The sequence below is a fragment of the Hemiscyllium ocellatum genome, chromosome 38 (assembly GCF_020745735.1).
Source record: "Hemiscyllium ocellatum isolate sHemOce1 chromosome 38, sHemOce1.pat.X.cur, whole genome shotgun sequence".
In the NCBI taxonomy this organism is placed as follows: Eukaryota; Metazoa; Chordata; class Chondrichthyes; order Orectolobiformes; family Hemiscylliidae; genus Hemiscyllium; species Hemiscyllium ocellatum.
This window is the reverse complement of record NC_083438.1, coordinates 20478325-20494482: the sequence shown is the minus strand read 5'-3', so window position 1 is coordinate 20494482 and position 16158 is coordinate 20478325.

Below are 16158 nucleotides of genomic sequence, written 5' to 3'. Positions count from 1 at the left end.
ATATCCCTAATGAATCTACAAACACTGCTGACAGTGCATTTGACGCACCACTGCTCCCTGTGTAAAAAACGCACCTCTGTAAACCTTCCTTTAATCACATTAAAATGATGCCTCTGTTTGACTGTCATTTCTGCCCTGGAAAAAGTCTCTGATTATCCATTCTATCTATGCCTCCCATCATCTTGCATACCTCTATCAAGACACCTCTCATCCATCTTCGCTCTAACGAGAAAAGCCCTAGCTCCCTCAACATATCTTCATGAGACATGTTTTCCAGTCCAGACAGCATCCTGTCAAATCTGCTTTGCACTGTCTCTCTAAAGCGTCTGCATCCTTCCTATAATGAGGTGACCTGAACTGAATACAATGTTCCCAAGTGTGGTAGAACCAGTTTTTTAGAGAGCTGCAGCATAACCTCCATGGCTCTGAAACTCAATTTTCCTGCTAAAGAACATACAAGCCATTGAACAATTCGATCAATGGGTGGCACTTTGAGGTCTCTGTAGATGCGGACTCCAACATTTCTCTGTTTCGCCAAACTGTAAAGAATTCTGCCTTTAAGCCTGCAATCTGCATTCAATTCGATCTTCCAAAGTGAATGACCTCACACTTTTCCAGGGTGTACTCTATGTACCACTTACGAGTTCAGTTCCACATCCTATCAATGATCTGGTGCCACAAGCATCAGCCCTTCACAGTATCAACAACTCCATCAATCTTCGTGTCACTGGCAAACTTACTAAACCAGCCTTCCACTTCCTCATCAAGTCATTTCTGAAAATCACAAAGCGCAGAGGTCCCATAACAGATCCCTGCAGAACACGATTGGTCACGGAGTTCCAGACTGCATACTTTCTATCGACTATCAATCTCTGTCTTCTGTGGGCTAGCCGATGTTTTAATCCAGACATCCAAATTTCTATATACCCCATGACTCCTTACTTTCTGAATGAGTCCACCACGGGGAAACTTATCAAATACCTTGATAAAATCCATATTCGTCACATCCACTGCTGGACCTTTATCAACGTGTTCATCATACCCTCAAAGAACTCAATTGGCTTTTGCGGCATGAACTATCACTCACAACGCAGTGGTGACTATCTTTAATCAAGCTATGGTTTTCCAAATAATCGTAAATCCTGTCTCTTAGAGTCCTCTCCAATAATTTGCCCACTACAGATGTCAGACTGACTGGTCTGTAGTTCCCAGGATTATCCCCATCCGTTTTCTTGAACGAGAGAACAACATTTGCCAACCTTCAATCATCTTGTACAACTCCAGTGGACAGTGAGGATGCCAAGATCACTACCAACGGTGCAGCAATCTCTTCCCCTACTTCCCGTTGTAACCTTAAGAAAATCCCGTGTGGGTTCCAGATATATCACGTGTTTCAAAACTTCCAGCTCGAGAGTATCAGCCTGTTTCACGTTCTCTTTATAAACGACAAGGTGAATACACTAGTGAATACTGAAGCAAACTATTCATTAAGGACCACATTTACTCTCCAACTCCATGCATAAGTTCACTCCACTATCCCCGATCTGCCCTATCCTCACACTGGCCATCCACTTGTTCCTCACATAAATGGACATTGCCTTGAGGTTTTCCTTAATCATACCAACCAAGGCTTTTCATGCCCCCTTCGAGCTCTCCTATATTCATTCTTCAATTCCTTCCTGGCTACCTTGTAACCGTCTAGAGCTCTGTCCGATTCTTCCTTCCTCAACTTTAAGCAAGCTTCTTTCTTTCTTTTGACTAGATGTTCCACATCTTTTGTCACCCAAGGTTCCTTCACCCTACCATCCCTTCCTTGTGGGACAAACCTATCTAGCACGCGTGGCAAGTATTCTCTAAAAAGCTGCCAGATGTCTGCCGTGCATATCCCTGAGAACATCAGTCTCCAATTTATGCTCCACAGTTTCTGCCTAATAGCATAGAGATTCCCCCTCGACCAATTAAATACTTTCTCCGACTGTCTACTGCTATTACTCCCCTTGATTCCTCACCGCTAATAAAGAGTTTATGTCCAAAACATCGATTCTTCTGCTCCTCGGATGTTACTTGACCTGCTGTGCTTTTCCACAGCACACTCTCGACTTTCCCTGTATATTCTAAAAGTCAGCGAGTTGTGATCACTGTCATTGAATTGCTCTCCTACCAAGAGACCTGACACCTGAACTGTTTAGTTGTCAAGCACCAAATCCAATATGGCCTCCCCTCTAGTCAGTCTATCTAAATATTGAGTCTGGAATCATACACCTGACAAAATCTGCTCCATCCAAACTATTTGCACTAAGGAGTTTGCAATTAATGTTGGTGAAGTTGAAGTCACCCATGACAATAGCTCTGTTACTTATCATCTTTCCAATATGCTCATTCGTGTGTCTGTTGCTATTGGAGTGTCTACAGACAACTCCCAATAAAATGCCTGCTCTTTTTCTATTTCTGACTTCCTCTTAAAATGACTCAGCTGACAAACCCTCCTCGATGCCCTCCCTTTCTATAGATGTGATACTATCTCTGATTAGTAATTTCACTCCCCTACCTCTATTCACGTTACCCCCATTCCTTTTGCAACATTTAAACCCCAGGTCTTCAACAACCTTTCCTCCCCCTGTGATATCCAAGTGTCCATAAATCGTAGCTTCATGTACTCACCCATGTTCTAAGCTCATCACCCTTATCCCTGGTGATCCTTGCGTTAAAATAGACACACTTCAACCTATCACACTGACCGCAACGTTGCCCTAACAACTGTCTATCCTTCCTCACAGACTGTCTGCCCGCAGCATCTCTCTCTAAGCCAGGTACCCCATCCTCTGCTATGTAGCTGCAGTTCCCATCTCCCTCCCAAACTGGTTTAAATCGCCCCAAAGAGCTCGAGCACACCTCCCACCTGGGATGTTGGTACACCTCCAGTTCAGGTATAACCCACCCTTCTTGTACAAGTAATGCCTTCACTAAAAGGTATGCCAATGACCCACATTTCTGCAGCCTTCCTTGCTGCAATAGCTCTGCAGCCATGTGTTAAGCTGCATTTGCTCCCTGTTGCTAGCCTCACTAATAATTCTGAGATTACTACACTGCTTGTTATGCCTTTTAGCTTCCAACCTAACTCCATGTATTCACATTTCAGGTCCTCATCCCTTTTCCGACTTTGTGTCATTGGTGCCACTCTGTGCTACAACTTCTGGATGCCCACCCTCCCCTTTGAGAATTCTGTCGACTTGATCCGAGTCGGGCGGCATGGTGGCACGGTGGTTAGCACTGCTGCCTCACAGTGTCAGAGACCCGGGTTCAATTCCTCCCTCAGGCGACTCTCTCTGTGTGGAGTTTGCACATTCTCCCCGGGGTTTTGCTCCGGTTTCCTCCCACAATCCAAAAATGTGCAGGTTAAGTTGGCCATGCTAAATTGCCCGTAGTGTTAGGTGAAGGGGTAAATGTAGGAATATGGGCCTGGGTGGTATGCGGGTCGGTGTGGACTTGTAAGTAATCTAATCCCTGACCATGGCAGCTAGAGGCAACAAACAACCGTGAGTCTCGTTCATGGCCACAGAATCACCTGTTTGTGCCTCTAACTATTGAATCTCCTGTCACTATCACTCTCCTATTCTTTCCCCCTTCCCTTCTGAGCCACAGGGCCAGGCTCAGTGCCAAAAACATGACTGCTTTGACTTGCTCCTTGCAGGTTGCTCCTTCCAACAATATTCAGAGCTGTATACTTATTGCGGAGGGGAACGGCCACAGGGGTTCTCTGCACTTTCTGCCTATTCCCTTTCTCTCTCTTGCTGGCCACCCAGCTTGTTCTATCCTGTAACTTAGGTACGACTACCTCCCGATAACTCCTCTCTGTCACTCCCTCAGCCTCAATGATTCCAAGTTCCTCTCGCTCCAGCTCCAGTTCCCTATCATGGTCTGTGAGGAGTTGGACTTGGGTGAAGTCAGCAGAGACACTAATAGTGGCCCTTTACCTCCCACAGCCTGCAAGACGAGAATGGAACTTTCGTAGATTCTATTCCCATTGCTCTAAACTGTCAAAAAAAATGTTAAAAACGCCTTAGCTCCCCAACCCTTCACACAGTCCTTTTTTTTTGCTGAGAAGAGGATGATGGGAGTATTTCGTGCTTAGCCACTGCCAGAATATATTCGTTCACTTACCCAGCAGTCCCCCGTACAATTTCGCTCCTGTTCCAGCCTTCGATCAGCTGATTCATGAGATAGATATTTAATATTCTAACTTAGCTTGCAGGCATCCCCCGGCTGGTGCTCTCTCGACTCCCACTGTTGAAATAGAGCCCATTCACCAGTCTAATAACGGTCACGAATAAGCTGTCCCTGAATCTGCTGGTGTGTGTGTGTGTGTGTGTGTGTGTGTGAGAGAGAGAGAGAGAGAGAGAGAGATCAAGCTTCTGCATCTTCTATCTGACGGTACAGGTTGTAGGAGAGCATCACTGACTCTGACATGACATTGGTTCCTTTCAGCGATGCTGAGCCACGTAAATGGAGCACATGGATGGAAGGTAGGCTTCTATGCTGGTCTGGGCTGTGCACACAGACTTCTGAGGTGTATTATGGTCTTGAGTAGAGCTGTTGCCACACCAGGCCGTTATGAACACAGACAGTGTGCTTTCAATTGCGCAATTGTACAAGTTAGTGCGAATCCTTGTGAACGTGCCACATTTTCTGAGCTACCTGAGGAACAAGAGGCCTTGTTATGCCTTCTTTCCGGTTGCATCTACGTGAGAAGTCCAAACCAGGTCGTCCGTTAACACACTCCCAGAAACTTGACGCTGTCCACCCTCTTAACCTCAGATCCTTTGATGTAGAGAGGGGAGTATTCTCCTCCTTCCTTCCTGAAGTCAGTGACCAGTTCTTCAGTCTTGCTGACATTGAGAGAGAGGTTGCACTTATTGCCCCACGTCAACACGCCCTGTGTTTACTTTCTCTATTCTTACTACAGTGGTGTCCTCAGCAAATTTGTAGGTGGCATTCATTCTGAATTTGGTAACACAGTAGTGGGTGTACAGGGAGTAAGTATGCAGCTGAGGACGCATCCTTCCGTGTCTCCCGTGTGGAATTTTATGGTGGACGCGATCCATATTCACTGATCACGGTTTGTGGGTCAGAAAGCTGAGGAGCCCGCTGCAGATGGCCGAGCCGAGACCAAAGTCCGGGAGCTTTGAGATCATTCTGGAGGAGATAATGAAATTGCAGGCGCAGATAAAGTCAATGAGCAGTGTCTAAAATAGGTGTCCTTGAGATGAATGCAGGGCTACAGAAATGTCATCCCCTGTAGACCTGGCACATCAGGAGGAAAATTGTGTGGGATCGAGACAGGTGAGGAGGCTAGAGTTGATGATGGTCATGGCTAGTCTCTCTAATCACTGCATGATTATGGAGATCAGAGACACTGGGCAGTAGTCGTTAAGGCACATTGCATGTGTTTTCATAGATACCGGGATGTGCGCGGCCAAATACCATGTTGCTGACACAAATTGTATAGGTATAAATATGACCAGATGGGGTCTCTCCTTATGCATATGATTTCCACCATGATCCTACCCTGACTGTCAGTGCACTACGTGCTTTTCGTTATTTTTTAAAAAATGTAACTGCAGTGTATACTTTGTTAATTACACTAAATATTCTGTGTACTTGTATCAATTTGAAATTCTGCACATGATTTTTGTGACCCAAACCGTCTAGCTGTAGTTTTCTTTTGCACTATTTTCCGGATCAACTACTTCTTGTGCATGCAGAGGTAAATTTGTAAGACTTGTACAGTCCATAATGGCAGGGAAGCGACTCTAAGTGGTCTTAGCAGTAGACCGCAATGTTCGTGTGCATTTTGCACCATTTCATTGAAGCTGATACGTATCTCAATCACTTTCTGAAACATATAATCCCCTTAAAAAACTGAAAATGTTGGAGATCTGGTAATTATTTTCTCTCCATAGGTGTTGCCGGACCTACTGAGTTTCTCCAGAAATATATGGCTTCTGGTCATGCTTACCAGTTGTGAATCTACATGGCTGTGATGATCCCATAAAATGTCAAACTTGCTATGAAGACATATTGAATTTATAGATAAAGCTTATCTCCTTAATTCATCACATGTGCTTATTTCAAGCACCGGATGCTACTTACAGAAGATAATCCTTAAAAAGCGACTCCTGAATAATTAGTAAACCGTTAAGTGATGAAAAACAAAATTGTGAAGTCGATGGTGAAAGCAATGAATTGTTTTTGTTTATGGGAACCTAACATCACGCGGAGGCCATTTAGCCCATTGAACCTGCTTTGCCACCCAATATGATCATGGGTGATTCATGGCCACACTCCATATGCCTGCTTTGGGCCGATGTCCCTGATAACCCTACTTAATAAAACAAAGTCTATCTCAGAGTTAATTTCAACAAGTGGATTAGAAGAACCAACATTTGAAGAAGAGAAGTTTGAGCTTTCACTACTCTTTGGGAGCAGAAGTCCTTTCTGATATCTTTCCTGACTGGCATCGGTCTAATTCTGTTATGGACTAGGCCAGACCACTCAAAACGTTTCTTGAGCAGGCAACCCAGACCATAGCTTTGCAATTTGTTTTGCTAAGCGTACAGTGAGAATCACCTGGAATAAGGTAGCTATGTTGACAACTAGGTATCAAAACTGACAGACAGTTATTCACAAAATTACGCTACGAAACACAAAAAAAACAAAATAAAGGGTTCCTACAGAACTCAGTCTATCCAAACTAAACTTAATAAAGCTGTTGCGAATATCTACAACAATGCCAATAAGCAGAGCCCCTTAAAACACAGTTAAAAATGGAAGCAATGCTTACAGGTTGAAGTTAGAAGGGTAAAAGGGGAGGGAGAGAGAGTTTCCACACAACTCACTGATGAACTCCTAACTAGTTCTGGACTGAATTGCTCAGCTAGAGAGATGGCAACTCTCCTTTCCTCATGCAGTTCACTTCTAAAACATGACCACGTTGGTCTGAAGTCTCATCTGTTTACGTATAAACAAAAATGCCTCTCAATACTCTTTAATCTCTGTACCAAGCCAGTCTAATTGACACCGGGAACGTTTACAACATCTCTGAAAAAAAAAGCCAAGGACATAATATCCTTGAGAAAAAAGAATGACTTAGAAAAAGAGGAACCAGCTTTGGGACACTCACCCCTTCAAAGAATGACAAATGAATACCCCAAAATGGCTTCATTTAAAAAAAAACCCTTCAAAATCCCGGTTAGAAACACACATATGCTTATGCTAGTTATAAACATGCAATCATGCATAACCACATGCAAATTCAGGATGTGGCACCCCCGCCACTGAATGTCTCCATATCTCTTTCAAATCATGTTAATGCATTGGCAATCATGCTTTCCCGACCTGGCACATGCACAATTGTCTAATCGAATGGTTGCAACAGCAAGTTCCATCTAAACAGTCAGTTTTTTTTTTGTCCTCAAAGTTGTCCACAAATGTCAATGGGTTATGATCAGTGCATACAATTATCTCAGATACATTGTTAGTAACATAAACACTGAAATGTTACAATGCCAACACCAAACTTAAAGTCTCTTTCTCCACCGTTGAATGTTTATTTTGATGATTGTTCAAAGTTTTGGAAAAATACCCGATGAGTCTTTCTATTCCTTCGACATCCTCTTGCAGGAGGACCGCACTTACACCCACATCACTGGCGTCAATAGCCACCTTGAAAGACTTCGTGTAATCTGGTGTGGCTAATAATGGGGCAGTGGTTAGCACAGGTTTTCGTAAGTCAAATGCTTCTGCTGTCCACTAAAACTTCTTACCTTTTTTTAGTAATTCGGTGATTGGGGCAGCTGCATTGCTACAGTTCAGCACAAACTTTTGGTAAAATCCATTCAATCCCAGGAACCATACTCCAGCTTTTTTTCGTCGACAGTGTGGGAAATTCCCCAGTTACTTTTGTTTTCCCATCGTGGGGCTATTTGGTCACGTCCAATTACATGGAGCAGGAAGGTGGCTTGGGCTTTGGCAAATTTGCTTTTAGCTAAGTTTACCACCAGTCCTGCCTTCCGAAGTTGATCAAACAAGTCCGATAAATGCTGTAAATGTTCCATCCATGATTGACTAAAAATCACCAGGTCATCCATATGCAGCACACAGTTGTAAAGCCCAGCAATTACCTTATTTGTCAGGCTGTGGCATGTGGCTGGAGGGGTTTTCATACTAAATGGCATGATTGTTAACTGCTATATCCCATTTGAAATTACGAAAGCTGAAATTTTCTTTGCTTTCTCTGACAGTGGTACTTGCCAGTAGCCTATGAGCAAGTTCAACTTACAAATGTAAGTTAGTTGTCCTTTTTTTTTCGACATAGTCCTCCGACCATGGAATTGAATTTGCACCAGTCGTTGTAACTGCATTGACTTTGCAAAAGTCCACATATAACCGTAGGGAACCATCTGGCTTTGGCATCATGACTATGGCTGAGCTCCAGTCACTGCAACTGTGCCATCCTGAAGTATGCATTCTATTTCCTTCTAAAACTTAGAAGATTATGCCTATAAGGATGTTGCTTAATCGGGAAAGCATCTCTGATCTCAGCATCATGCACAATTATGTAAGTATTTCCCAGTTTATTTCCACACATCTCCCCATGGAACATTTACACATGTGATATCTTTCAGGTCATTTCGATTTTCTTGTGGAAGTAAATCAATAACTTATCCCAATTCTTGACAACCTCATCATTGTCCAATTTGATTTGAGGAATGTTGAATTCAGAATCCCCTGAACTTGGTTTTTCCTTGTGTGCTGCAATCATTAACACCTTCTCCTCTTGCTTTCCTTCCCTTTCAAAATACCTTTTGAGCATATTCACATCACACACTCTGTGAGTTTTCTTCCTGTCTGGAGTCTCTATCAAGTTGTTGACTTCACTCATTTTCCTCTCCATTTGCTTTTAAAGGCTCATCTATTACTGGAGGTCATACCAATACCTTATCTCCAATTGCAAATTTGTGAATTTGTGATTTCTAAATGCTTCCTGTTTCATTGTATACTGCAATACTTTAAAATGTTGTCTAGCCAACTCTCCAGCTCTATTTAATCGTCCTCTAAAATTTAACATATAGGCCAAATGGGTGGTCTCTGAATTTTGACTTATTAATTTCTCCTCAATCTATTTTAATGGTCCTCTTACTTCAAGCCCCAAAATTAATTCAAATGGATGGAATTTAGTTGATTCATTTGGTGCATCTCTGATCGCAAAAAAGTACAGATGGAACTTCCTTATCTCAATCATCTGGATAATCCTGATATAAGCCCTCAACATGGTCTTTAGTGTTTGATGCCATTTCACTAGCGCTCACTGCGATTTGGGATGGTATGCATTAGATTTGAATTGCTTTGTTCTCAAGTTATCCATAACCTCCTTGAATGGTTTGAATATGAAATTTGATCCTTGATCAGACTGGATCTCTTTTGGCAATCTGCAACAATAAAAAAGTAATTCCTTTACAACCATTTTAGTTGTGTTGATGCATAATGGGATTGCCTCCAGAAATCTAGCTGGCACATCCATTATTGCCAATAAATGCTTTTTCCCACTATGTGCTTGATGGAGGGGACCTATGTAATGAACTCTCGTGAAAAGTCCCTCAAATGCTGGAATAGGTAGTAAAGGTGCAGGTTTTATTACTGCCTGTCATTTTCTGATTAGCTGATACATATGATACGTCTTGCAAAGTTCAACTGCATTCTTGAGTAGTCCAGACCAGTAAATATGTCTTTGTACCTTAGCTTGTGTTTTCCTCACTCCTGAATGACCTCCAAGTGGTCGCTCATGTGCCATTCTCAGCACCTCCTTTCTATACCCTAACAGTAAAATCATTTTGATGAATCTCTGCCCATTTCTCATCTGTTTGATTATGTGATGGTCTCCATTACATCATTAAGATTTCATTTGTTAAGTAATAACACACAGGAAGTCATTCAAGCTCCTTCTCTGAATATGCATTTTGATATAACTGTTTTAAGTTCTCATCTTTCTGCTGTAATTTGATCAGGTTTGCAAAGCGAATGATACTTGCATGTTTACCTATTTGTTCCTTCTCTCTTCGACTTACCAGAGCAAAGAAGATTTCAGATAAAGCTATGTCAGCTTCCTTACCTATGCCTGTTGAATCCTCCTGCTTCAGCTTGTGCCTCTGTGATCTTTTGATCAAATAATCTGGGAAAATTATTGGTCAAACATTCTTCATTTCTTCAGTTGCCTGCATCTCCACTGGCTTTTCAATCACAGTAGGCAGCACGCCTAACAGTGAATCAGCTGTATCATTTGCAAGGGCAAATTGTATTACTGGAGCTGGAAGTTTGTTGAGTACTCCTACCACAAATTCTCCACTCTTCTCTGGACACTCATGCCTCACTTTACATAATTGAGCAGTTTATGTCTCACCATGAATTCCTGTTACCAGTATTTCTTCTGGCAATAGTCTCTCAGGAGTACATATCTCCTCACCTTTCTGAATCACAAACTGAGAGAATCCTGTGTCCCTTAATATTGTAACATCTTCACCTGCTACTCCTGGCCTATGTGAATAAACTTTATCCTTGCATGTAAATTTTCAAAGCATTTCTAGCACTTCCTCCTTCATCAACCTCCGATCATCTCATACAATCTGAGGCAGTTGTCTAACTTCCTTTGTGTTTTTTGCTATGAGTCCGACAAATTCCCAGGCTTGTCCGGTTTTCCTACATCTGGCTTTCCCCTAGCCTACCAACACTGTGATCCCGTATGGCTCACTTGTCTACATTGAAAAGACCCGGGCTTTTTCTAACTTCTTTGTCCCCTCAATGGTTTCTTTTTTTACCCTGAGGTAAGTTATCTTTATGATCTTCACTGAGATCGACCTTTCCCTTTCCATGTAATGATTTCTCTTTGCCCCAATTTCTATCCCTCATGGTTTGAAATTGATTCTGGAAGCAAAACCATGGTTTATGGATCATTTCATAATCAACAGCCACTTTAGCTGTTAATCTTGCCATTTTAGCTCTCTGCTCTTCATTAGTTCACACCACTTCATTGGTAAGGTTAATTTAGCCTTTATCTCCAGCCTTTTAAGGTGACATTCCTTTTAAAGTGTCAGTTTCTGAAGTTAAGGAACTTCTGCTTTTTCTTTCTCTTCTGCTACTCTCTCTTTTTCTCTCGGTTCTGCTGCTGTTGCTAATTCCCCTCTTTTCCTGCTCTGTCTTTTTCCTTCAGTTCTGCTTTTAATTGTAACTCAACCGTTCAACTTCTCCTGCCCTTTGTTTATCTCTCGCCTCCAACTCAAGCTGCTTCATTTGCAATTAAATTCTTGCCATTTATACAGATTCTGATGGTTTCCTCAGCAAGTTTCAATGCTAAACTACTGCTGTAATTATCTCTCCATTCCTCACAGAAACAGGCAAGTCCAATCCCGGTTGGCCTGTTAATTCCTGCAACTTGGTCTTATTGACTTTTTGCAAAACTTCCAAAATCACCACATCCACTTCCTGTAAACTTTTGGTGGTTGAAAGAGCCATTACTATCTTAAACTTTGTCTATCCAATCAAGCCAACATTGGAAATAAACACACTATCACCCATCACTCGCTGTTTAATTTCCTGGATGAGCCCCCATTCTGTTATGGACTAGGCCAGACTACTCAAAAGATTCTTGAGCAGGGAACTAAGGCTATAATTTTGCAATTTATTTTGGTAAGTATACAGTGAGAATTAGCTGGAATAAGTTGGATATTTTGTCTACTAGGTTTTTAAAAAACAGGTATTTATTCACAAAATTACACAACGAAATGCAAGGACAGAATAAAGAACTACTACAGAACTCAATCTGTCCAAACTAAACTAAATATGCTGCTCCGAATATATACAATAATACCCATAAGGAAACCCCTTTAAAATACAGTTGAGAATGGAAAAGATACTTACCAGGTTGAAGTTAAAAGGGCAGAAGGAGAGAGAGAGAGAGAGAGAGAGAGTGAGAGAGAGAAGAGAGAGAAAAAAGGGTGAGAGAGAAAGAGAGAGACAGAGAAAGAGAGAGAGTTTCCAAGCTCACTGGGAACCTCTAACTAGTTCTAGAATGAACTGCTCAGCTAGAGAGCTGACCACTCCCCTTTCCTGATACAAGTCACTTCTCAAACATGACCAATGTAGTCTGATGTCTCATCCGTTTACATATAAACAAAAAGGTTTCTCAATACCCTTTCGTCTCTGAACCAAAGCATTCTAATTGGCACTGGGAGTGGTTATGATCCCTCTGAAAATATAAAACAAGAACATGATATCCTCGAGAAAAGCAACAACTTTTAGAAACAAAAAGGAACCAGCTTTGTGATAATTCATAGATTTTGGTCTCGATTTTCAAGCCTTAAACTAGTAGAAATAGTTAATGTTCATCTACCCGGTCTTTTCCTGTTAATATCCTGAAGACATGGACTGGATTACACCTTAACCTTCGAAACTGTTGACAATAAAGGCCTAATTTGTCTAAAAACGCCTCATACCTTAACTTAACTAAACTAAGTCCAGTTAACATGTTTGCAAATCTGCACTGAACTTCCTCTTAGGTCAATACATGCTTTCCAAAGTTTATTACCCAGATCTTCTCACATCCCTCTCGGTGGACCTAACTAACAGTTTGCATAACAGTTAGCATAGCTTCTGTATCACCCTGCTCTAACCATTTAGGTATGAAGACCAGCATTATAGTAGCCTTATTGAATATTTTCCCCAATTTTTCCTAGCATCTTAAAGAGGTACGTATTTCAACCCACAAATCCCACTGGAAATGACTACAATTACATTTTTTGTTAAAAATAAACTACCACCATTTCTTCTTTTTCTGCACATACTTATATTAAAATCCGTCTCCCACACCTTTGCTCAATAGTCTAATCGAAAGAAAATGTTGTAATTTTATACTGTCATCAACACACTTGACAACGCTGCCCAATATTGAGTTATCAGCAAGCCTTTAGTTTTGACTTTTTATGTGATTATTCAAGTAGATAATAAATATTTGAATAATTGAGGCCCCAACACCGATCGCTTCAGCGTTAGGGAATCTACTCAAGCAGCTTAAAATAAGTTCATGTTTCTTCTTTCATTACTTACCTAACTGAGAATGAACTAACATCAGACAAGGCATTTCTTATTTTATTGCAGAACTTATGCTCTTTTTTCATCAATTGTGGAAATTATTTAATGTTCTTGGTTGATCAAATAATGCAACTCTCTGAACGACCGCCTTGTGATTGCCCAGGACAACAATGCCACGACACAATGGTAGATGTTACATCATCATCACAGAGTTCGCTTGCTCATGTATGATGATCAGGCTTAAGCTTATTGAGTGTCAACAGAATTACTCCCATGGAATCAATCTGTAAGCTGACTAATTCACAATGGAAGCAAAGAAAACTAGTCCTCGACGCTGAAAATTCACTTGTAGTAAGCTGTACAAAGGCACAACCAGTCTCAGTAGAAAAATCACACCACAAATTGCAGCAAATTAAGTAAGACTGAAGAATAATTCCAACGGCTTCTCCAGATTTGTAAATTTTCTCCTGCTACAATAAATTGCACTCAATATTTTGAACGACCATTGGGAGAAGATGCATAATTGCGAGGAAAAGAAAAGCTTGTCAAGGAAGTCATGAATTTAACCAAGGCCTCATGAGGTGATAAATTACAGAAATAACAAACCAGAACATTGCCCAGTTTGTTTAAAAAAAAACAAAGCAATCCAAAAATTTAACCTAAACCCTCGAGTGACTTTTCTAGAATTCCCCTTCTTAGGTTCACTTTGTAAAATATGATCAAAGTCATCTCAAAATCATCTTGACGGATCATCACGATGGCAAATTGTCTGTTAAACAATGAACTTAATATGATCTCAAGAAAGACCAAAAGCAGCCTCTTATGACATCTGTGTTTATTGAGTGAGTAGGCACATTCCTGGCTGCCTAAAGTTCTGAAGGTTGCAGCTGATATGGTTAATGTAATTTCTGCAGTTTCATGCATTCACACACACACACACACACACAACACACACACACACACACCTCACACATAACCCACACACATACACACACACTCACTCACACACATACATACACACACCTACACACACACATACACACACCTACACACACACACACATACACATACACTCACTCACACACACACATACACACACACACATACACACACACACACACACTCTCACACACATACATACACACACACTCACTCACACACCTACACACACACTCACTGTACTAAAACTGAGGTTTAATGAATAAAAGCTAAATTATGAAACTAATGATCGACTAGGCCATAATGAAGCATGAACTAGAAGTCACCTCTGTTATGCCAGGAACATGGTAACCTTGGGCAAGAAACCAAGGAATGCTTCAGTTAGACACAGAGGGCAAAATACTATGAAAGCTCTTTTCATGACATCAATAAATGTTATAACTAGTAGCAGAAATTGTAAAATAATATAACATTTTAATTAAAGAAATTGGCAGAGAAAAGCGTGAAATGCTTTAACCAATGGAATTGTCATTAATGATTTTTAATGTAAGAAAAATCCATAGCGTGAGATGTTTAAACCAATGAAATTATCACCAATGTATTTGAATGGAAAAATAATGTATAAGTATTAGTGCTGTAAAATCTCCCGTTGCGACTTCCGAAGTCCTTTTTGGAACTCGCCCAATCTTCGAAGATTGAATAAACATCTGTTGCTCCGTCTGTGTGTGTCTCGCAGTATTTCGATTTGCCACGGGAAAAGTGACAGCCGGTGGGGATAAGGGCTGATACCAGTCAACTTGGAGTTCGCCTTTTTGAACTTAACCTTGCGGACAGTCTCCCTTGACACAAGGATTAAAGGACAGTCCATGGTTGGCAGAGTTCGGAGGCAGGACCCGGTTGTTCTGAATCAGATCCCTAGAGTTAGAATAGTTAGCCAAGTGTCAGGAACTATTCTCCGGAGATTCAGAAAGCCTAGACAGAATTCACTTATAACAAATTTGGGGGCTCGTGTCCGGGATCCTAAACAGAACTCCCACGGGAGGCTCTGAATGATTCTGGGACACTGTGACACACACAGATGTTTGAGCAAACGATGTGAATAGGTGGCGCTCGCAATAAAGTAAAAGGGTTGAAGCTTCGAAAAAGTAAAAAGGTGATTTTTTACTTTGAGTCGGACAACTCCGTGCACAGGATCAAGGTAAGAACCTTCTCTGGTATTTTAGGGCTTTCGCGGTTGAGAAGGGTACACTGCCTTGTCGACTCGGTGGTTGTGACAGGTAACCGGGGTTAATTGAGTAACCAGAGTGTAGGTTAGCCTGAAGACCAACCATGGGTGGCCGAGGTTCCAGGTCTAAAAAGGAACGGGAAAACGAAACCCCACAGATTCCCCTTAATAGTCCGCTGGGACGAAAATTGGGGAATTGGAGTCCCTACGAAAGTCGGGGCTTAAAGAAAAAGGAAATGATAAAATACTGTTGTTTTGTTTGGGTAAAAGAACCCATCCGTCCGCCATCAGTGATCTGGCCAAAATTTGGATCGGACGAGGATTGGGTTTGTCAAATTTTAAATGATTATGTAAAGAATAAACAGTATCCAGGTTTAAAAGAGAGCGAGTATGCTGCATGTTGAGTAGGGAACTTGACAGCAACTGCTCCAACCCCAGTACCCTTATATCCTTTAACCCCACTGAATGAGAGTAAGTGGGAAGTGTTAGCGAACTTACCCCCGCCTGTGGCACCCCCGCCATATGCTCTTCAGGAGGAACAACGGCAGCGGCCGTTGGAGAATCAGGGAGCGGGATCCAGGGGATCTGTCGAAGGGGACGTAGAAGCCACAGCAGCAGGGGCTGAGGAGGTAAGGAGATCTGCACGACTAAAGGAGAGAGAGATGAGGGGAAAAGGTGATAAAAAAGTAGTGAGACTGTGTCCCCTACGGGAGGCCCCGTTTGGGGAACGGACCACAGGATTTGTTGTAGCCCCATTAAACTCAAATTATATAAGACAACTGAAGTTTATTTTTTACCAGCAGCTTGCAGTAAGACCGACAGAGAGAGAGAGAGTGCGAGAACTGCTCGCAAAA